The sequence below is a fragment of the Heptranchias perlo genome, chromosome 3 (assembly GCF_035084215.1).
Source record: "Heptranchias perlo isolate sHepPer1 chromosome 3, sHepPer1.hap1, whole genome shotgun sequence".
Classification (NCBI taxonomy): domain Eukaryota; kingdom Metazoa; phylum Chordata; class Chondrichthyes; order Hexanchiformes; family Hexanchidae; genus Heptranchias; species Heptranchias perlo.
In genome coordinates, this window is record NC_090327.1 from 113376513 (window position 1) to 113400147 (window position 23635).

Genomic DNA, 23635 nt, shown 5'->3' on the forward strand with positions numbered 1-23635 from the left:
CTTTTGTTCGCTGGTGGGGTTACGTGTAGCGTGACATGAACCCAAGATCCCGGTTGAGGCCGTCCTCATGGGTGCGGAACTTGGCTATCAATTTCTGCTCGACGATTTTGCGTTGTGTGTCTCGAAGGCCGCCTTGGAGTACGCTTACCCGAAGGTCGGTGGCTGAATGTCCCTGACTGCTGAAGTGTTCCCCGACTGGGAGGGAACCCTCCTGTCTGGCGATTGTTGCACGGTGTCCGTTCATCCGTTGTCGCAGCGTCTGCATGGTCTCGCCAATGTACCATGCTCTGGGGCATCCTTTCCTGCAACGTATGAGGTAGACAACTTTGGCCGAGTCACAGGAGTATGAACCAAGCACCTGGTGGGTGGTGTCCTCTCGTGTGATGGTGGTATCTGTGTCGATGATCTGGCATGTCTTGCAGAGGTTACCGTGGCAGGGTTGTGTGGTGTCGTGGACGCTGTTCTCCTGAAAGCTGAGTAATTTGCTGCGAACGATAGACTGTTTGAGGTTGGGTGGCTGTTGAAAGGCGAGTAGTGGAGGTGTGGGGATGGCCATAGCGAGGTGTTCGTCATCATTGATGACATGTTGAAGACTGCGGAGAACATGGAGTAGTTTCTCCGCTCCGGGGAAGTACTGGACGACAAAGGGTACTCTGTTGGTTGCGTCCCGTGTCGACAGCGGCGGAGGAGGAGCCTTTCTTTCTCTCTCCCACAGAGCGGTCGGCAGCGGGGAAGGAGGAGCGGACCTGGTTGGAGCGGCGGGAGCGGCGGCGAGTCGATAAAGGGAGCAGCGGAGGCCTGAGGTGAGTAATTAAACTCACCTACGTGGGTCTTTTTCCCCAGCGGGGAAAGAGCTTCGCGGCTTTTTCAAAGGCAGGGGGCGGGGCCAATTCATTGGTACCCGTATATAGGTGGAGCGGTTGCTAAACCCGAGACACTACACTAGTAGTGACTCCCACCCTCCCACCTCCTCTAACCTTTTGGGGGGGTAGAGGGAATTTAAAGGGTAGGGTCGATTTTATATTTTGTTTTCAGGGACTTAACTCCTGGACCTAAGATAAATAAGAAGCAAAAAGTAATCCAAGTGGGACGTCACCAAGGAAGAGGTAAGTGATTGGCTGGTGAGTATTTTCCTGCTGAATTTGTCTAAGGTTAGAGTTTGTGGATTCTCTGGTCTCTGTTGTGTCGTGGGGGACTGCTGTTCAGCAAGGGCCCTTGAGTATACCTTTTAATTGAAGTGAAATTGGTGGGATTCATTTAATTTGAATTAATTAGTTAAAGGGTAAGTCATGTCAGGACAGCCCAGCCCCGTGTTATGCTCTTCCTGCTCTATGTGGGAAATCAGGGACCCTTCCGGTGTCCCTGACGACCATGTGTGCGGGAAATGTATCCAGCTGCAGCTACTGACAAACCGCATTGCGGCACTGGAGCTGCGGATGGATTCATTATGGAGCATTCGCGATGCTGAGAACGTCGTGGATAGCACGTTTAGTGAGATGGTCACACCGCAGGTAAAGGTTGTACAGGCAGGAAGTAATTGGGTGACCACCAGGCAGAGTAAGAGGAGCAGGCAGGCAGTGCAGGGGTCCCCTGTGGCCGTCCCCCTCTCAAACAAATATACCGCTTTGGATATTGTTGAGGGGGATGACTTATCAGGGGAGGGCAGCAGCAGCCAACTTCCTGGCACCAGGGGTAGCTCTGCTGCACAGGCTGGGAGGAAAAAGAGTGGAAGAGCTATAGTGGTAGGGGATTCTATCGTAAGGGGAACAGACAGGCGTTTCTGTGGCCGTAAACGTGACTCCAGGATGGTTTGTTGCCTCCCTGGTGCCAGGGTCATGGATGTCACTGAGCGGCTACAGGGCATTCTCAAGGGGGAGGGGGAGCAGGCAGAGGTCGTGGTCCACATTGGGACCAACGACATAGGTAGGAAGGGAGATGAGGTCCTGCATCAAGAATTTAGGGAGCTAGGTAGCAGATTAAAGAGCAGGACCTCAAAGGTTGTAATCTCTGGATTACTCCCAGTGCCACGGGCTAGTGAGTATAGAAATAGGAGGATAGAACAAATGAATGCGTGGCTAAAGAGTTGGTGCAGGAGGGAGGGTTTCAGTTTCCTGGATCATTGGGCCTGCTTCTGGGGAAGGTGGGACTTGTACAAGTCGGACGGGTTGCACCTGAACCAGAGCGGGACAAATATCCTTGCGGGGAGGTTTGCTAGCACTGTTAGGGGGGGTTTAAACTAACTTGGCAGGGGGATGGGATACAAAGTGGAGCTACAATAGGGGTTGAAGTGCAGCCAAATATAGAGAAAAAAACAAGTCAGCTTGGAAGACAGGGCAAATATGTAAGGGCAAGGCTGGATGGCATCTATTTTAATGCAAGGAGTCTTGCGAATAAGGTGGATGAACTGAAGGTGTTGATAAACACATGGGAGTATGATATTGTTGCTGTCACAGAGACATGGTTGAGGGAGGGGCAAGACTGGCAGCTCAATATTCCGGGGTACAGAATCTTCAGGCGAGACAGAGGGGGAGGTATAAGAGGAGGGGGGGTCGCAATATTAATTAAAGAATCAATTACTGCCATAAGGAGGGATGATATATTAGCAGGCTCCTCGAATGAGGCCATATGGGTGGAGCTTAAAAACAAAAAGGGGGCAAGCACTTTGATGGGAGTGTACTATAGGCCCCCAGTCAGGGGGAGATAGAGGAACAGATATGTAGGCAAATCTCAGAAAATTGTGCAAATAATAGGGTAATAATAGTGGGGGATTTCAACTTCCCCAATATTAACTGGGATACTCAGAGTGTAAAAGGCTTAGAGGGTACAAAATTCTTAACGTGCATCCAGGAGAGCTTTTTGAGCCAGCATGTAGAAAGTCCTACAAGAGAGGGGGCGGTACTGGACCTAATTCTAGGGAATGTGGCCGGCCAAGTGGAAGACGTGCTAGTAGGGGAGCACTTTGGTGACAGTGACCATAATTCGGTGAGATTTAAGGTGGTCATGGAAAAGGACAGGGAGGGGCCGGAAATAAAGGTTCTAAATTGGGGGAAGGCCGATTTTAATAGGATAAGGCAGGATCTGGCCAAAATGGACTGGGATCAGCTGCTTGTAGGAAAATCCGCATCGGAGCAATGGGAGTCTTTCAGAAGGGAGATTGAGACCATACAATTGCAACATGTTCCCGTAAAGGTCAAGGGTGGTTCCAAGAACTCCAGGGAACCTTGGATGTCAGGGGATATACGAGAATGGATTAGGAAAAAAAGAAGGGCTTTTGGCAGATACAAAAGGCTAAAGACGGAGGAAGCCCTAGAGGAGTACAAAAAGTGCAGGGGGATACTTAAAAAAGAAATTAGGAGATCAAGGAGGGGCCATGAAATAACACTGGCGAGCAAAATAAAGGAAAATCCTAAGATGTTTTATAAGTATATTAAGGGTAAGAGGATGACTAGGGAAAAAATAGGGCCCATTAGGGACAAAAATGGCAATCTGTGTGTGGAGCTGGCAGATGTAGGAGGGGTTCTAAATGAATTTTTTGCATCTGTTTTCACTATGGAGAAGGACGATGTAGACATGGAAATACGGCAGGGGGACTGTGATATACTCGAACATATTAACATCGAGCGGGAGGAGGTATTGGCGGTTTTAGCAGGCCTAAAAATGGATAAATCCCCAGGCCCGGACGAAATGTATCCCAGGCTACTGTGTGAGGCAAAGGAGGAGATTGCGGGGGCTCTGACACATATATTCAGAACCTCTCTGGCCACAGGGGATGTGCCAGAGGACTGGAGAACCGCTAATGTAGTACCATTATTCAAGAAGGGGAATAGGGAAAAACCGGGGAACTACAGGCCAGTGAGCCTAACATCAGTGGTAGGAAAATTATTGGAAAAAATTCTGAAGGACAAAATTAGTCTCCACTTGGAGAAGCAAGGATTAATCAGGGATAGTCAACATGGCTTTGTCAAGGGAAGATCATGTCTGACTAATTTGATTGAATTTTTTGAGGGGGTGACTAGGCGTGTGGATGAGGGTAACGCAGTGGATGTGGTATACATGGATTTCAGTAAGGCCTTCGATAAAGTCCCGCACAGGAGACTGGTCAAGAAGTTACGAGCCCATGGAATCCAGGGTGCCTTGGCACTTTGGATACAAAACTGGCTTAGTGGCAGAAGGCAGAGGGTGATGGTCGAAGGTTGTTTTTGTGACTGGAAGCCTGTGGACAGTGGGGTATCACAGGGATCGGTGCTGGGTCCCTTGCTGTTCGTGGTCTACATTAACGACTTGGATATGAATGTAAAAGGTATGATCAGTAAGTTCGCTGATGATACAAAAATTGGTAGGGTGGTAAATAGCGAGGAGGATAGCCTCAGTCTGCAGGACGATATAGATGGGTTGGTCAGATGGGCGGAACAGTGGCAAATGGAATTTAACCCGGAAAAGTGCGAGGTGATGCACTTTGGAGGGACTAACAAGGCAAGGGAATACACAATGAATGGGAGGACCCTAGGCAAGACAGAGGGTCAGAGGGATCTTGGTGTGCAAGTTCACAGATCCCTGAAGGCGGCGGAACAGGTAGATAAGGTGGTAAAGAAGGCATATGGGATACTTGCCTTTATTAGCCGAGGCATAGAATATAAGAGCAAGGAGGTTATGATGGAGCTGTATAAAACACTGGTTAGGCCACAGCTGGAGTACTGTGTGCAGTTCTGGTCGCCACACTACAGGAAGGATGTGATCGCTTTGGAGAGGGTGCAGAGGAGATTCACCAGGATGTTACCAGGGCTGGAGCGCTTCAGCTATGATGAGAGACTGGCAAGATTGGGTTTGTTTTCCTTGGAGCAGAGGAGGCTGAGGGGGGACATGATTGAGGTGTACAAAATTATGAGGGGCACAGATAGGATGGATACTAAGGAGCTTTTTCCCTTCGTTGAGGGTTCTATAACAAGGGGGCATAGATTCAAGGTAAAAGGCGGGAGGTTTAGAGGGGATTTGAGAAAGAACTTTTTCACCCAGAGGGTGGTTGGAGTCTGGAACTCACTGCCTGAAAGGGTTGTGGAGGCAGGAACCCTCACAACATTCAAGAAGCATTTGGATGAGCACTTGAAATGCCATAGCATACAAGGCTACGGACCAAATGCTGGAATATGGGATTAGATTAGACAGGGCTTGATGGCCGGCGCGGACACGATGGGCCGAAGGGCCTCTATCCGTGCTGTATAACTCTATGACTCTATGACTCTAGTCTCCTGAGGAGGTCTATGCGATTTTTCGCTGTGGCCCGTCGGAACTGTCGATCGATGAGTCGAGCATCATATCCCGTTCTTACTAGGGCGTCTTTCAGCGTCTGTAGGTGTCCATCGCGTTCCTCCTCGTCTGAGCAGACCCTGTGTATTCGCAGGGCCTGTCCATAGGGGATGGCCTCTTTGACGTGGTTAGGGTGGAAGCTGGAAAAGTGGAGCATCGTGAGGTTGTCCGTGGGCTTGTGGTAGAGTGAGGTGCTGAGGTGCCCGTCTTTGATGGAGATTCGTGTGTCCAAGAAAGAAACCGATTCTGAGGACTAGTCCATGGTGAACTTGATGGTGGGATGGAACTTGTTGATGTTATCGTGTAGTCTCTTTAGTGATTCTTCGCCGTAAATAGTTAGCAATTAGGGAGTTTTGCTCCACTTGCTGTGCCTGAACAGCATGCTTCAGCATGCTAATCTTGCTTCACATTAATTCTGGTGGTGGCATAGGCCTCAATGTATCATCATTCCTAAAAGCCAACCAATTAATCTGCGGGGTCCCTTAGAGTTGCAGCATGGTGGATTGCTGCAAACTGAAAGTCATCAGAGCTCCTTGAGAAGCAGGATTATATTTCTGTGGTTACTAATCACCTGGACACTTATGGATCAGATCAAACAACAACAACCTGCATTTATATAGCGCCGTCAATGTAGCAAAACGTCCCAAGGTGCTTCACAGGAGCGTAAATCAGACAAAGACTTACACCGAGCCAAAGGAGACATTATGACAGGTGACCAAAAGCTTGGTCAAAGAGGTAGGTTTTAAGCTGAGTTTTAAAGGAGGAGGGGTGGAGAAAGCAAAAGGTTTAGGGAGGGAATTCCAGAGCTTAGGGTCTAGTCAGCTGAAGGCACAGCCACCAACAGTGGGGCGAAGGAAGTCGGCAAAACATGGCATGTCACTTGCTGATTTGATGACTCCTGCTATCGCCTGGAAGTACGTAGTTCAGGCCATTGTGACCTTCACAGCCACATGTGGTGCCTTTGCATTCCTGGAGATAGTCTGCAGATCAGCCTGCAGCAGGTGACATAGCTCAGTCATTGCCTCTTGGTGAACGGGAGGTGACAAAAACAGGTCTCCTCTGGCATCCTCAAGTACAACTGGCGGGATCTGTAAAAGCACTTCCTGGTGTGAGTGAATATAGCCCATGAGATGGCGTGCCCTCTTAAATGGTTTCTCTCCATCCAAGTCACGAAGCACAGTTGGAATGCCCAAGGGGATTCCCTTCCTCTCTCCTTTCTTGCTTGCACTTGGGGACAGCAGTAGTATCAACCAGGAGTGCAGGCAAGTGTGAGCTGCAGAATTTCCCTCTTCTGTCAAAATAACCAAAAGTGCAGCCTTCACAAATGTGTAAAATGTCCAATAGTCTAAAATATAGTCTAAAAGCGCAGCCAGGTAAATCATTAGGTAACCGATTCAATACAAACTGCACCAAGTCAGCTTAAAGACAAGATTCAAAGGAGGCCAGAACACTTTCAAATTGACAAGCCTGTCTTATATAGGCAAGCAGCTTGCTGGGGACAGAGCCTAAACCGAATATGAAACATCTAGCTGGCGCCATATTTACATAATTTTACTTTGCAAAGAAAAATTTGGCACAAATTCAACAAGGCAACTTTTTCCAAAGGAAAAGCAACCATCTGAAAAATGGGCACTGCAGGAATGCAGCATGTGAGGTTAGAGGCCCAATTTTCTGATTTGCACATGCTGCCATGGCAGTTGTGTGCCTCAGGTGGATCTGCGGAAAATCGACCCCATAAGGAACATGCTATACATCATAGTCCCATAGTTGGATTGGTGGGCCCGAAGCACAGCAGCCCTGTATTATTGGGTTCAAGAGGCCTAAAGCCCACTGTGCGCCTAGTGTGCATTTACAGCACACAGAGCTTACGTATACAATGTGCACAAGGGTCCTTAATCCTCCAGGATTTACATGGTTTGGGACAAAGGTACCTATTTTTTTATTCGTTCATGGGATGTGGGCGTCGCTGGCGAGGCCAGCAGTTATTGCCCATCCCTAATTGCCCTTGAGAGGGTGGTGGTGAGCCGCCTTCTTGAGACGGTGCAGTCCGTGTGGTGAAGGTTCTCCCACAGTGCTGTTAGGAAGGGAGTTCCAGGATTTTGACCCAGCGACGATGAAGGAACGGCGATATATTTCCAAGTCAGGATGGTGTGTGACTTGGAGAGGAACGTGCAAATGGTGGTGTTCCCATGTGCCTGCTGCTCTTGTCCTTCTAGGAGGTAGAGGTCGTAGGTTTGGGAGGTGCTGTCGAAGAAGCCTTGGCAAGTTGCTGCAGTGCATCCTGTGGATGGTACACACTGCAGCCACTGTGCGCCGGTGATGAAAGGAGTGAATGTTTAGGGTGGTGGATGGGGTGCCAATCAGGCGGGTTGCTTTGTCCTGGATGGTGTCGAGCTTCTTGAGTGTTGTTGGAGCTGCACTCATCCAGGCAAGTGGAGAGTATTCCATCACACTCCTGACTTGTGCCTTGTAGATGGTGGAAAGGCTTTGGGGAGTCAGGGGGTGAGTCACTCGCCACAGAATACTAAGCCTCTGACCTGCTCTTGTAGTCACAGTATTTATATGGCTGGTCCAGTCAAGTTTCTGGTCAATGGTGACCCCCAGGATGTTGATGGTGGGGGATTCGGCGATGGTATTGCCATTGAATGTCAAGGGGAGGTGGTTAGACTCCCTTTGTTGGAGATGGTCATTGCCTGGCACTTGTATGGCGTGAATGTTACTTGCCACTTATGAGCCCAAGCCTGGATGTTGTCCAGGTCTTGCTGCATGCAGGCTCAGACTGCTTCATTATCTGAGAGGTTGCAAATGGAACTGAACACTGTGCAATCATCAGCGAACATCCCCATTTCTGACCTTATGATGGAGGGAAGGTCATTGATGAAACAGCTGAATTTGGTTGGGCTTAGGACACTGCCCTGAGGAACTCCTGCAGCAATGTCCTGGGGCTGAGATGATTGGCCTTCAACAACCACTACCATCTTCCTTTGTGCTAGGTATGACTCCAGCCACTGGAGAGTTTTCCCCCTGATTCCCACTGACTTCAATTTTACTAGGGCTCCTTGGTGCCACACTCGGTCAAATACTGCCTTGATGTCAAGGGCAGTCACTCTCACCTCACCTCTGGAATTCAGCTCTTTTGTCCATATTTGGACCAAGGCTGTAATGAGGTCTGGAGCTGAGTGGTCCTGGCGGAACCCAAACTGAGCATTGGTGAGCAGGTTATTGGTGAGGAAGTGCTGCTTGATAGCACTGTCGACGACACCTTCCATCGCTTTGCTGATGATTGAGAGTAGACTGATGGGGCGGTAATTGGCCGGATTTGATTTGTCCTGCTTTTTGTGGACAGGACATACCTGGGCAATTTTCCACATTGTCGGGTGGATGCCAGTGTTGTAGCTGTACTGGAACAGCTTGGCTGGAGGCGCGGCTAGTTCTGGAGCGCAAGTCTTCAGCACTACAGCCGGATGTTGTCGGGGCCCATAGCCTTTGCTGTATCCAGTGCACTCAGCCATTTCTTGATATCACGTGGAGTGAATCGAATTGGCTGAAGACTGGATACTGTGATGGTGGGGATATCGGGAGGAGGCCGAGATGGATCATCTACTCGGCACTTCTGGCTGAAGATGGTTGCAAACGCTTCAGCCTTGTCTTTTGCACTCACGTGCTGGACTCTGCCATCATTAAGGATGGGGATGTTTGCAGAACCTCCTCCTCCCGTTAGTTGTTTAATTGTCCACCACCATTCATGACTGGATGTGGCTTTGTTCTGATCCATTGGTTGTGGAATCGCTTAGCTCTGTCTATAGCGTGTTGCTTCCGCTGTTAACAGGCCTCTATTAATTCCAACCTGTAACCAGATAGAAACTTTTTCCTTTCCTGTCTGTGAAGAAGCTCAAAGTTCTGCTTGGCACTGTAATGGAATCAAATGATCCATCTTGTTTCATATCATTAGAATCGCTACATTATTTTTTCTTTATTAGGAATTTATTGGGGGCAAATATTGTAACCAGTTTGAAAGTGACATCTGCATCTGCTTACTACGAAAGCATTTTGGCAGCATTCCACAAAGGCTGTCTACAACTCCCATAAGGAAATGACTCATCCCGTTCATGGTGATTGCTTGTGCACAGCTCCCCACTCGAGAGAAAATAGTTTGATTGTCTTAACAGACACATGTTGTTTAACACAAAGCGAGTCTTATTACTCAACAAAAAGGTAGGAGATGTCAAGGTCACTCGGGAAACTGGAAGAGCAGGGAGCAGGACCCATCCTTCAGAAACAAGCCATTACCAGGCAGAGCATCTCAGCAAGATCCAGAGAGGAGGGGAAAACACACAAATCTTAACTCCTTCATCAAACAACTATTTGAACAACCCAAACACCTAATTAGGGCACTAAAAGAAAGGACAAACTTGCATTTATGTAGCACCTTTCAGAGCCAATTAAATACTTTGAGTGTAGTCACGATTGTACATTTCGGCTGCTAGGAATATTGTGCATGAAGTGTTATTTTTGTTAAATATAAATATATTTATAAAACATTCATCAGTTTTTCACGTGTACTTCACTCATGCAATATCACAGGGATGATTCTGGGAAGCGATCTATTTTGTGCCAATAGCTGAATGTGAACCCTTGTCATTAGTGAGTAAGCACAGCAGTTTCTGCCTGGAAATAAACTTAAGACGCTGTAACCTGCAACTTTGAAACTGACTAATGGTTATCGCATTTTGGCCGATATAAGCGACTGCCTGTTTTAAACGCGGACGTTTTAAGTGGTGGGGACTGTAATAGAAATAATTCATATTGATCACTGGCTCTCAACTGCTTATGTTTACAGTCTATGGCTTTTGTAATTGTCCCATCAGGGGGCTCTGCAAACAAGATTCTCGCAGTTATGCTCATCCTGAATGTGTATGGATTCTGAGAGGCAATCCAAGTGCCTTTTGAAATCCGTTTTTGACTGACAGTTTTGATTAATTGTGAAGGCGCCTGTTTATTTTCCTTTTGTATTGGCTTGACATAAAAAGGGGAAGAGAAGTACCTGGTGCCCCATGTTCTTTAGTTTACTTCTTGTTGTACCGCTATATGGACAAGACGACTCAGTAGGTGAATTTGATAGCAAGTGTGGAAAACACAGATGTACCTCACTCCAAAATCAGAGTTTAGAAGCAAACCTACAACTGGACAATCATGGCAAATAGGCACATTAAAGTGCTAGCATTGTTCAGTTGGTAGCACTTGTGCATCTGAGTCGCAAAGGATTTTAACCACCCCCCCCCCCCCCCCCACCCAGCAAAAATGGTGCATGGGAGAAGTTAAAATTAGACCGAGTCCACTTACCAGCTCCGTTCCCGCCAGACACCATTTCATCTCAGCTGAGTCTCCTGTGGCAGGCTGGGACCTACTTTACATTCAAAAGTCTGTGTGATCTTAACGTCCAGTCAGGGAGAGTCCCGCACCGTGTGGAACCAAACAGCCAAACCACGGCGGGAGGTGCTGACTGGCCAGAAGAGGGCATGGTGAGTTTTTAAAAATTAGTTCTCTCAGAACTGCTTGTGGGTCAGGAGGAGAAGGTGTGTGCCCCCCAGGCCCCGCAAGGAGTCCTTGGACCTCTCCAGCCGGAGCCTTGCCTCTCCCATCCGCACCCCCGGCCGACCTGAATTCACCCCCCGGTAAAAATCGAGGCCATAGTTTCAAGCCCCACTCCAGAACATGAACCTAGCTTGACACACAATGCAGTACTGAGCGAGTGCTGCATTGCCAGAGCTTTTGGATGTTCCTTTGATTTAAGAAAATCTTAACGGTCTTAAAACACTAACCAGAGAAAAATGGAAATGTCAACATTCCTCCCTCAATCAACATCACAAAAAAAATTAGATAAACTGATCATTCATCTCACTGTTCTTTACTGATGTGGGATCCTGCTGAGTGTATATCAGCTGTGTTTGTCTCACAACAACAGTCACTATGTAATTAACCGCAAAGTGCTTGGCAACGCTTCTCATAAATGTGCTAAAACAACAATAGCGCCTCGAAAGTAGAAAAACATCCCTATGGTGCTTTAGAGAGCCGTAATCAAAAAAAATGGGCACCAAGCCAAAGTGGGAGATATTAGGAGAGGTAACCAAAAGTTTCTTTAAAGAGGTGGGATTTAAAGAGGGTCTTAAAGGATTAGAGAGAGTTAGAGAAGCAGAGGGGTTGAGGGAGGGAATTCCAGAGCATAAGGCCTAGGCAGCATGAAGGCACAGCCAATAATGGTGGGACGAAGTGAGGGGGAAAGGAATAGAGGTCAGAATCATAGGAATGGAGAGTTCAGAAGGGGCTGTAGGGTTGGAGCAGATTACAGAGGTAGGGAGTGTTCAGGCCATGAAGTTATTTAAATACAAAGTTTCAAATTTTTGATTTGAGCCATTGGGGGACCTATGTAGATCAGCAAGGACAGGGGTAATGGGTGATCGGGACTTGGTGCAGGATAGGACTTGGGCAGCAAAGTTTTAGATGAGCTGAAATTTACATAGGGTGGAGGATGGGATGCCAGCCGGGAGAGCATTGGAATAGTCAAGGCTGGCAGTGACAAAGGCATGGATGAAGGTTTCAGCTGCAGATGGGCTGAGGTAGGGAGCAGGACAACAAAAAGCAGCAAAACATTCAATTATAAAAATTGGGACACTTCAGTAGAACTGTCACAACTGTTAAGAAAAGTTCTGACTTTGGCATAATAAGCATCAGACATCCTTCTGTGCTTGTGTTGAATGATTCAAAGAATTAGTAATTAATAAATACAGTAGATAAACGCATTGACAACAGATTTGTTGTGAAACAGAAATCTCACATACAGGGTCAGTGAGCATCGTGTGAGCAGTGAGACAGCCATGGTAGAATCATAAAATCATAGAATGGTTACAGTAAAGAAGGAGGCCATTCAGCCCATCGAGCCTGTGCCGGCTGTTTGTAAGAGCAATCCAGTTAGTCCAATTCCCCTGGTCTTTCCCCATAGCCCTGCAAATTTTTTCCCTACAGTATTTATCCAATTCCTTTTTGAAAGCCACAAGTGAATTTGCTTCCACCACCCTTTCAGGTAACACATTCCAGATCATAACCTCATGTCACCTTTGGTTCTTTTGCTTTTGCCAATCACCTTAAATCGTCCTCTGGTTCTCAACCCTTCCATTAATGGGAAAAATTTGTCTTTATTTACTTTCTCTAAACCCTTCATGATTTTGTGCACTTCTATCAAATCACCTTTCAACGTTCTCTGCTCTAAGGAGAACAACCCCAGCTTCTCCGACCTGTCCACGTAACTGAAGTCCCTCATCTTTGTAATCATTCTAGTAAATCATTTCTGCACCCTCTCTAAGGCCTTCACATCCTTCCTAAAGTGCGATGCCCGGAATTGGACACAGTAAACTATGTTTTATACCAGGTTCTCCATAACCAGATTCAACATAACTTCCTTGCTTTTGTACTCTATGCCTGTATTTATAAAGCCCAGGATTGCTTTTTAAAATACTTTCTCATCCTGTCCTGCCACCTTCAAAGATCTGTGCACAATTATCCCGAGGTCTCTCTGTTCCTGCACTCCCTTTAGAAGTGTACCATTTAGTTTATATGATAACATCTCACTAGTCGCTGCACTCCACCTAGCGGACAAGTAATATAAGATGGAGGCTCCAGGCCTCATTGACCACAAATACAGAAGATAGTTCGGTTAGAGCAACATCACTGGATTTTGTTCGAGATTCTGTTCCAAGCTGAAATGATTGTAATTGCCCTGTCTGCGGAGCTTTAATTGTGAAGGAATGTTCTTTTTAAAGTGTTTCAAGAGAAACCAAATGTTACATTTAATCTGCCTTGCATACATTTCCATTCCTTTACTCAAAAATTAAATTTCCTTTGTAAAATATGTTCAAAGTCAAAGGGGAAATAAGTCAATGAAAGTGTTTAAAGGCCAACAGTACTGAGGATCCACTGAAAGAAGTAAGCCTGCTTCAACTCATGCAAGGTCAAAAAGAATGAGCAGAAATATTTCCATTCATTTAGTCTCATCATGTTGTAGAAATAACTCAAAATGTTTCCGATGCATGTTTAGGATTTTATCGCAGATTTTCTCCTTGGGGCTCAGCGTCACCGGCTACTCCCAGAGTGTGTTCTAACTCACCCAATATCTTGGTAGCTGTAGCAAGACACAGGGGTTGAACAGAGGATCCTCATCACTGTACTCTGTGTTACAGGAATATTTCATAGATCACCATGTGACCGCCTCGACTTCGGTAGGTGAAGGAATAAGCACGCTTATCAGACCGAGGCTCAGGGTATAAACCGACAGATGAGTTTACTCAACACATAGAACAGGTAAACGAACAGTACTCAGTACAAACAGTATATTTCCAGTCATTACAATCCTTTAATTTTCTCAACATGGCAAAAAACAGCAAAGACATTTTACCACATGAAAGGAGTTATTTAAATGCAAGTTGTTGTTGTAGAGTATTAAAACAATAACATGTATTTATAGAGTGGCTTTATCACAGAGAAATGTCACACGGCACTTCACTGAGGCATAAGGAAAATGAACAGCAAGCCAAGATTGAGAAGGCATTTTTCAAAAGACATTTGATAAAGTTCCACATAAAAGGTTGTTTAACAAGATAAGGGCTCATGGGGTTGGGAGCAACATATTAGCATGGATTGAGGATTGGTTAACGGACAGAAAACAGAGAGTTGGGATAAACAGGTCATTTTCAAGTTGGCAGGCTGTAACGAGTGTGGTGCCGCAAGGATCATTGCTGGGGCCTCAGCTATTTACAATCTACATTAATGAATTGGATGAAGGGACCAAGTGTAATGTATCCAAGTTTGCTGACGATACAAAGTTAGGTGGGAAAGTAAGTGAGAAAGACACAAGGAGTCTGCAAAGGGATATAGACAGGTTAAGTGAGTGGGCAAGAAGGTGGCAGATGGAGTATAATGTGGGGAAATAAGAGGTTTTTCACTTTGGTAGGAAGAATAGAAAAACAGAATATTTTTTAAATGGTGAGAAACTATTAAATGTTGGTGTCCAGAGAGACTCGGGTGTCCTGGTAAAACAAACACAAAAAACTAGCTGGCAGGTACAGCAAACAATTAGGAAAGCAAATGGAATGTTGGCCTTTATTGCAAGGGGGTTTGGGTACAAGAGTAACGAAGTCTTACTACAATTGTACAGGACTTTGGTGAGGCCTCATCTGGAGTACTGTGTACACTTTTGGTCTCCTTATCTAAGGAAGGATATACTTGCCTTAGAGGCAGTGCAACAAAGGTTCACTAGATTAATTCCTGGGATGAGAGGGTTGTCCTATGAGGAGAGGTTGAGTAGAATGGGCCTATACTCTCTGGACGTTAGAAGAATGAGAGGTGATCTCATTGAAATATATAAGATTCTGAGGGGGCTTGACAGGGTAGATGCTGAGAGGTTGTTTCCTCTGGCTGGAGAGTCTGGTACTAGAGGGCATAGTCTCAGGATAAGGGGTCAGCCATTTAAGACTGAGATGAGGAGGAATTTTTTCACTCAGAGGTCTGTAAATCTTTGGAGTTCTCTATCCCAGAGGGCCGTGGATGCTGAGTCATTGAGTATATTCAAGCTGAAATAGATAGATTTTTGGACTCTATGGGAATCAAGGCATATGGGGATCAGGCAGGAGTTGAGGTTGAAGATCAACCATGATTTGATTGAATGGCGGAGCAGGCTCGAGGGGCCGTATGGCCTACTCCTGCTCCTATTTCGTAGGTTCTTAAGGGGTTAGAAGGGGTGATCAAAAGCTCGGTCAAAGTGGAAAGTTTTAGGGAGGATCTTAAAGGAGGAGAGGGAGGTGGGAAGGTCAAGTGGTTTAAGGAGGGAGTTCCAGAGATCTAGACAGCTCAAAGCACAGCCAGCAAAAGTTGGTTGAAGAGAGAGGGACGATACACAAGAGATAGAGAGGAGTGTAGACATGGGGGGATTTCAACACAAGGATGAAAATTTTAAATTAGAGGCATTGAGGGGACTGGGAGCCAACACAGGTCAGCGAAGATGGATGTGATGAGCAAGTGTGACTTGACGCAGGATATCATGCAGCAGCAGAGTTTTGGATGAGCTGAAGTTTATGGAAGGTGCAGGATGGGAGGTCAGCCAGGAGGGCACTGGAGTAATCGAGTCTGAAGGTGACTCTGACATGGATAAGCATGGGCTGACGCCAAGGGGAATGTCTGGGAGTTCCCAGTCTATCATAGAATTCGAAGCAGTACACTCTTAAAAGCCTTCAACAGAACTCTCAACAGCTGAAAGCTGGCATTAATTCCATGGAGTGCCCAGGAAAGGTTCCAGACCTTCCACAGACAAAAGGTAATTGATCCCCAATGGGATTGATTATCTTGGAGGTAATTTTGATTTTGGGTAATAGTGTAAAATGGGCGATATGGGATCAGTTGTCCATTATACATCTCTCCCAATTTTCATTTCTATTGAAGACAACAACATCTTGCATTTATATAGTGCCGTTAATGTAGTAAAACATCCAAAGCTGCTTCACAGGAGCGTAATCAGACAGAAACTGACACCGAGCCAAAGAAGGAATCTTAGGTTGGGTGACAAAAGCTTGATCAAAGAGGTAGATTTTAAGGAGCATCGTAAAGGAGGAGAGAGAGGTGGAGAGGTTTAGGGAGCGAATTCCAGAGCTGAGGGGCTAGACGGCTAAAGGCCACAATCACCAATTGTGGGGGTAAGGAAATGAGGGATGCACCAGGGGCTAGAGCTGGAGGAACGCAAAAGTTCTCAGAGACTTGTAGGGTTGGAAGAGGTAACAAAGATAGGAAGGGATGAGGCCATGGAGGGATTTGAACACGAGGATGAGAATTTTTAAATCGAGACGTTGTTGGACCAGGAGCCAATGTAGGTCCGCAATAATAGGGATGAACGAATGGAACTTGGTGAGAGTTAGGATACAGGCTGCCGAGTTTTGGATGAGCTCAAGTTTATGATGGGTGGAAGGTGGGCGACTGGCCAGGAGAGCATTTGAATAGTCGAGTCTGGAGGTAACAAAACAATGGATGAGATTCAGCAGCAGATGGGCTGAGGCAAGGGCGGAGACGGGTGACGTTACGGAAGTAGGTGGTCTTTGTGATGGAGAGAATATGGGACAGAAGCTCAGCTCAGGGTCAAATGTGACGCCGAGGTTGCCAACAGTCTTATTCAACCTGTGCGAGTGGCTAGGGAGGGGGATGGGATTGGTGGCTAGGGAATGGAGTTTGTGGCAGGGACCGAAGAGAATGGCCCAGAAATTGCTGGAATGGCACATCTCACGGCGAGCGACGTCAACTGGAGTTTTTAACCTTACCCTTCAGATCGCACTATATTTGCGCCACAAATTGCTGAAAATGTGAATTGATAACAGGGCAGTGACGTCAACAACGCACCTGGGACCTCATGAATGTCTTGACCAATATTCTCTCCTTAACCAATGAAAGGAAAGGATAGAGAAAGAAACAGAGCGAATGATGGAGAAGGAAATAAAGTAATTTAGAGTCAAATTAGAGAACAAGCAGAAGAACAGTTGTGTTTGGGAATTGTTGTATTGTTCCTGGAGAGGTTATCAGTGAATGACAGGGTAGGTGTGAGAAATGTACAAACATTCTTGAGCTAATAAGTATCGAACCAACATGATCAGGAACAGTGAAACTGCTTTCATAGGAATCGCTAGATGAAAAAAGACAAGATGCAATTTGTTCTCCTTCTAAGATTCTGGTAGTTCCATGATACAACTAACAGGAGTATAGATGGCAAGGCTGGCCCAAAAATACTACCAAGGCAGATAAAACAGGTTTTAAAAATCTCTAGGAACAATTTACTACCTGTGGGAGTGAGACTCTACAGTTCAGTTGTTGCCTCCCTGGGCCTCCAAGTTAAGTGGCATGTCAGCACCATAAGTCACATCATTAACAGAGTCCTTACGACATGAATTACGACCATTAAATGGCTGCGGTGAGATTAATTTGCATTAACGGTGTAAATCCAGCAATTTCATGACAATACTAATTTCAATGGGAAGTCTCACGGTGAGGCTGCAATTTTTTCAATTTTTGTCAAGGCTGATGGCGGTGCATCGCAAATCGTTCAGCAATTTATGGAGACTCGGAACTCATGGCGTACCTCTTCTTCGCCACAAATTGCTGGATTTTTAACGAACTAATAATGGCGAGTGCTGTTAATTTGCCATTATTTTTCCAGCAATTTCTGGGCCAAAGGCTTTGAACTTCCCAGTGCTTAATTGGAGTAAATTTCGGCTGATCCAGGACTGGATGTCAGTCAAACAATTTGACCACACACAGGCAGTGGAGGGGTCAAGAGAGGTGGTGGTGAGATCGAGCTGGGTGTCGTCAGCGTACACGTGGAACCTGACATTGTGTTTTCGAAAGATGTCGCCGAGGGGCAGCATGTAGATGAGAAATAGGAGAGGGCCAAGGATAGATCCTTGGGGGACTCCAAAGGCAACAGTGCAGGGGTGGAAAGAGATGCCATTGCAGGAGATTCTCTGGCTACCACTGGATAGGTAAGAGTGGAACCAGGCAAGGGCAGTCCCGTTCAGCTCGACAACAGAGGAGAGGCATTGGAGGAAGACGATGTGGTCAATCCTGTCAAAGGCTGCAGACAGATCAAGAAGGATGAGGAGGGAGAGTCCATCGTGGTCACAGTCACAGAGGATGTAATTTGTAACTATGATAGGGAACGTTCCAGTGCTGTGCATGGAGTGCAAACCTGATTGGAGAGGTTCAAGCATGGAGTTGCGGGAAAGATGGGCACGGATTTGGGAGGCGACAACACATTCAATGGCTTTATAGAGGAAAGTGAAGTTGGAGATGGGGTGGTAGTTTACAAGGACAGGGGTTAAGGATGGGCTTTTTAAGGAGGTGGGTGGTGATGGCAGATTTGAAAGAGAGGTGGACAGTACCTGAGAAGACGGAACCGTTAACAATATCAGCTAGCTTGGGGGTTAGCAGTTAGTGGGAATAAGGTCGAAATAACAGTAGATAGGTCACATGGACAAGGTGAGCTTGGCAAGGCCACGAGGGGAGACAGGAAAGAAACCAGACAAAGATGCAAGTTCAGGGCTAGGGCAGCAAGGGCAAGGGAGGGATTCAGCTGAATGGATGGTCTCAATCTTATTGACAAAGAAATGATTGAACTCTTCATATTCCAGGGTACAGGAACAGAGAGATCTGGGGGTATATGTACGCAAAGCGTTGAAGGTGGCAGGGCAAGTTGAGGAAGCGGTTAAAAAAGCATACGGGATCCTGGGCTTTATAAAAGAGGCATAGAGTACAAAAGCAAGGAGGTCATGATGAACCTTTATAAAACACTGGTTCAGCCACAGCTGGAATAATGTGTCCCGTTCTGGGCACCGCACTTTAGGAAGGATGTGAAAGCCTTAGAAAGGGTGCAGAGGAGATTTACTAGAATGATTCTGGGGATGAGGGACTTTAGTTATGTGGAGGATAGACTGGAGAAGCTGGGGTTGTTCTCCTTGGAGCAGAGAAGGTTGAGAGGAAATTTGATAGAGGTATTCAAAATCATGAAGGGTCTAGACAGAGGAGATAGAAAGAAACTGTTTCCATTGCTGGAAGGGTGAAGAACCAGAGGACATAGATTTAAGGTGATTGGCAAAAGAACCAAAGGCGACATGAGGAAAAACTTTTTTACACAGCAAGTGGTTAGGATCTGGAATGCACTGCCAGAATGGGTGATGGAGGCAGATTCAATCATGGCCTTCAAAAGGGAACTGGATATATACTTGAAAGGAAAAAATTTGAAGGGCTAGAAGGATGGGGCGGGGAAGTGGGAGTAGCTGGATTACTCTTGCATAAAGCCAGTGTGGACTCGATGGGCCGAATAGCCTCCTTCTATGCTGTAACCTTTCTATGATTCTATGATTCGTTGTACAAGGTGAGGGTGGAGGGGCAGGGGTTTAAGAAGACGGTTTGTAGAGGAGAAAAGAAGCCGGGGGTTATTTTTGCATTCCAGGATGCTCCTGGAATCGTGAGCAATTTTGTCAGAGGACAGCAGGCCCCATAGTACATGATGTAGTCCAGCCAGATCTGGCGATGAATGGCTAAACCAGTTGTGCGCTATAAACGTTCCAATCTATGTCCCTTGGATTTAGGGAACAAAGATGGCAGCTATACCAAGGTGGGAGAGAGTAAGGGCTTTTACTGAGGACAAGGGCATCAAAAGTGAAGGTGAGGGTGTGTTTGAGCAGATTGGTAGCTGTAGAAGTATCTTGGTGGACGGAGGGCCAAAGTCTAGACAATTGCGAGTTTGAGTGACTCGGGGAAGTTTTTTTTTCCAGGGGTGGATGCAGAAGGAAGAGGGGTAGGAGAATTTTGAGGCCCATGTTGGGAATTGCAAGGACAAACTCATGCCCTGCCATTTTGTGGTGTAATATAATGGACCATCAGCTACTTGATGCAAATATGCTTGATAACAAAGTAAATAATAAATGGTTTCAAGGCAGTCTTCTCAAAGGGTCTGGAGCTCATCGAGAATACAACCAACATCTAACGCTCAAGCTGAAATCACATATACATTGCAGCTTTGCAGGTAGTTTTATTCTGTTTGGGGTCCTTTTATTGCTTGCAGTGAATGTCATGATGGGCACCAAAACCAATGTACTTGGTGTAGTTGATGCACAATGACTAGAGGATTACTGATTATATGTAAGGATATAAAAAAGTACAGGATGAATAAAGGCTACTTAACCCAGAGATCACTCTTCACAGAAGGCTATGTATTATTTGCCTGTCAATTTATTTAACTCCTGAAGCCGGTGAATGATTAACATAGGAAAACCGTCCAAAAGATAAAACTGACATTTTTCAGACTCCAGAAGTTAATTGATCAAAGACTTTAGGAATTCAGGATCACTGAATTCTGACTAGCTACAATCCACTGGTGACATTTCCATGGTCCCAATAGAATTAAAACTCAAGAGTAAGTGTTACAATTCCATACTCCCAGGGTGGAGCTTCACGTAACTGGATGCATAAGGAAATATTTGTCCACGAAGGCCCTGCCGAATTTTCTGTGTACTGACCTCTGCACCCAAATTGCCAAATGGCACTCCCAGCAAGTGGAACATAAGAACATAAGAAATAGGAGCAGGAGTAGGCCAATCGGCCCTTCAAGCCTGCTCCGCCATTTAATAAGATCATGGCTGATCTGATCCTAACCTGATCTGATGGAGTTCCGCATCAGGAGTGCAAATTTGTAAAATGCACCCTGTAGAGCATTTGTCATCTACGTCGTCATTCATCACTATCACTTCAATTCTGTTCTTAACAAGATACTTATTCAGCTCTTTTGTAAAGGATTTAATATAACATTAGCCTCTTGATGAATATCTGCTAGTCTGTGGGGAACAATAAAATCCTTCTGATACGGTGATGCTTGAGGCTTGCTAATACTGTAATGTGTTCTCCAGTTCAAGATCACAGTTCAAGATAAATAACTTTCTTGCATCTACATTGTCTGTGTCTTTCAGCACTTTAAAGGGTCAGAAAATGTCCTTGCTCAGTGTCCTTTCCTCCGTGATATGAACTCTCTTTGTAATAGAAGAGTTTTGAGTCCAAGGATAATCCTTGCCATTCTTCTCGGAACCATCCCTAATGCATCAAAGTCCATTCGAAAGTAGGCTGCCCTCAGTTGCACAGTATTCTAATTATAATTAACTAAAAGTGTCAAGTGTCATTGAGATGCATCCTAGTACTTCATTACAATGCCATCTTAATACACCCACCCATATGTGGGGGCTTTGTCCTGTGCCATTACCATCTCAAACAGGGTGCACAAATTAAATATTAGATTAGAAGTAAGAAGGGAAGCCCAGCAGAACCTTTTCACCCAAAGGATGTCAGAGTTATGGACCAAGTTACCATTGAATCAAACAATAAAAATGGGTTCAAGAGGCAACTGGATATATTTCTGGAGAGGGGATGAGAAGGATGATGTATTGCGGGAATGTGGGTGGGTAGAATCGATTGATCAAAAAAAGGCCAGGCTCATTGGGCCAATAGTCTGTTCCGCTTACAAATTCTGAAACTTCCTAAACCAGCATGAAACATGGGACACTGTGATACGGATAATCTAACTAATAGGAGGCTGCTGATTCTGATTTTTTTAAAATCAAATCTAATTTTATTACATTTCTATGCAGACACTTAACATATACAGAAAGAAAAAGGAATTGTTTGATTATTGAGCATTCTCTAAAAGTAACCAGTCAATGTGAAACTGTTGTCAGCAGGGTAGTCATGTGTTAAGAAGCATTCCAAGCGCATTTACTGTACGTTTGGGCTGATTTCATGAATGCTTTACTCACTGATACTGTGCATTTGTAAAATCAGCCCTGTTTGTATAGATCATTGGTGAATAGTGGAGTAAATTTTATGAGTTGACACTCACAGTGTGAGCCTCATTAGCCTCACCACTGGACCAAAATTTGCTGTCAAAATAACGGTGAGGCTAATGGCGCTCGCCGTTATTTATGCGTAAATGGTACATCAACTTCAGGCGAGGGATAAATGCACAGTTAAACGTGGAAATCCAGAAGCTGCTATCTGAGATGTGCCGCTCCACCATTAACTTTGTGAAAACAGCATCTCGTTGTCTGCCTCACCACTGAAATACATTGAACGGTGTGAAGTTGCTGTATTTGTGCGGTACATATGAACTAAATTCACCACAGAAAGTTAAGTGTTGCCCATTTCAGTCTAAGTACCTGTTTAGCGAAGTGATAAGTGTTAATTACTGCCAGTCAACTGCTCTGGCACTGAAAATTAACTATTACAAGTGTGGAATCTCTACTTCAGGTATTAATTGTTGTTGGAGATTTTAAAAATGTAAAATTTAAAATGTACATTTTTTTAATTTTTATTTTCCTTTCTGTCTCGTTTTTTTCCTCTCTCTCTTAATGCAATCTTTCTTTCCTTCTCTATTTTTATTTTTGACATTGAATTCACCCACTCTAATTCACCCTCCTTCTCAGTCCTTGCGCTGTTAATTTCATAACCTTCAATCTGGTCGGTTAAGGAGACACACAGTTGCTTACCCTATTCACTTCGATCCCAGAGCCCAGGATTTACTGCCAAACTAACGGTGATGTTAATGGCACTAATGGCTTTTTCATGAAGCTAGCGGCACATCTTGGACAGCAACTTTTGGATTTTCACATTTAACCGCGTCCATTTCAGTCTAAGTACCCATTTAATGGTGTGATAAATCTTAATTACTGCAAAACAACCTGCCTGCACTGAAAATTAACTATTATAAGTGTGGAGTCTCATTACTTCAGGTTTTAATTGTTGTTGGAGATTTTTTTAAAATTTAAATTACATTTTTTTTTACTTTTCCTTTCTGTCTCTTTTTTCTCTCTCTCAATCCAATCTTTCTTCCCCTGACTTTGGGATGATTTTGCTGTAAAAATAACAGTGAAGCTAACAATGCTCACCGTTATTTATGTGCAAATCAGACAGTAACTTCCGGCGACCGCACATATGCAGTCAAACGTGCAAATCAGGAAGTTGCTGTCCGAGATGTCCTGCTCCTCCAAAAAGATGCACGAAAACAGCATCTTGCCGTCTGACTCACCATTCAAATGCATCGAACAGCGTGAAGTTCCTGTACTTACCTCATTGATACGGATGAAACTCACCAAAAGAGGTTAGGGCTTGTCCATTCCAGTCTAAGTACCCTTTTAACAGTGTGGTAAATTTTAATTACTGCCAAATAACCTCTCTGGCACTGAAAATTAACTTTTACAAGTGTGGAGTCTCATTCTTTCAACTTTTAATTATTGTTGGATAATTTTTAAAAATTAAATATTTTTCTACTTTTTCTTTCTGTCTCTTTTATCTGTTTCTTAATCCATTCTTTATTTTGCTTTCTGTACCTGATTTGACATTGAATTCACTATTCTAACCTACACCTCCTGGTTCAGACTCTTCTACCCTGCTCATTAACGATGCTTCAATCTGATTAGTTATGGAGATGCACAGTTGCTTGCCCTGTTCATACAGGTCCCAGACGCCCTGTAGAGGGCGCTGAGCTGAATGGATCTCTAATTTACAGCAACTAGCTGTGCAAAGCCCCATAGAAAGTCTATGGGTAAATGCCAGCCTAACGAATGTCTAGCGCCCTTATAGTTCGCCTCTCACAGCAAAATCCGGCCCATTTAAATCACTACGCTAACTTACGCTTCCTGGTTCAGACTCTGTGCTGTTCATTTAGCAATCTTTCAATCTGATTGGTTAAGGAGATACACAG

The 23635-nt window shown here is 45.2% G+C and overlaps 1 protein-coding gene across 1 annotated transcript in view; it reads right to left on the reverse strand.

Moving 5' to 3' along the window:
• The window catches only part of dpys (dihydropyrimidinase), a 68554-nt gene that overhangs the window by 43717 nt on the left and 1202 nt on the right, over positions 1-23635 (reverse strand). The gene's annotated exons all lie outside the window — the stretch shown is intronic.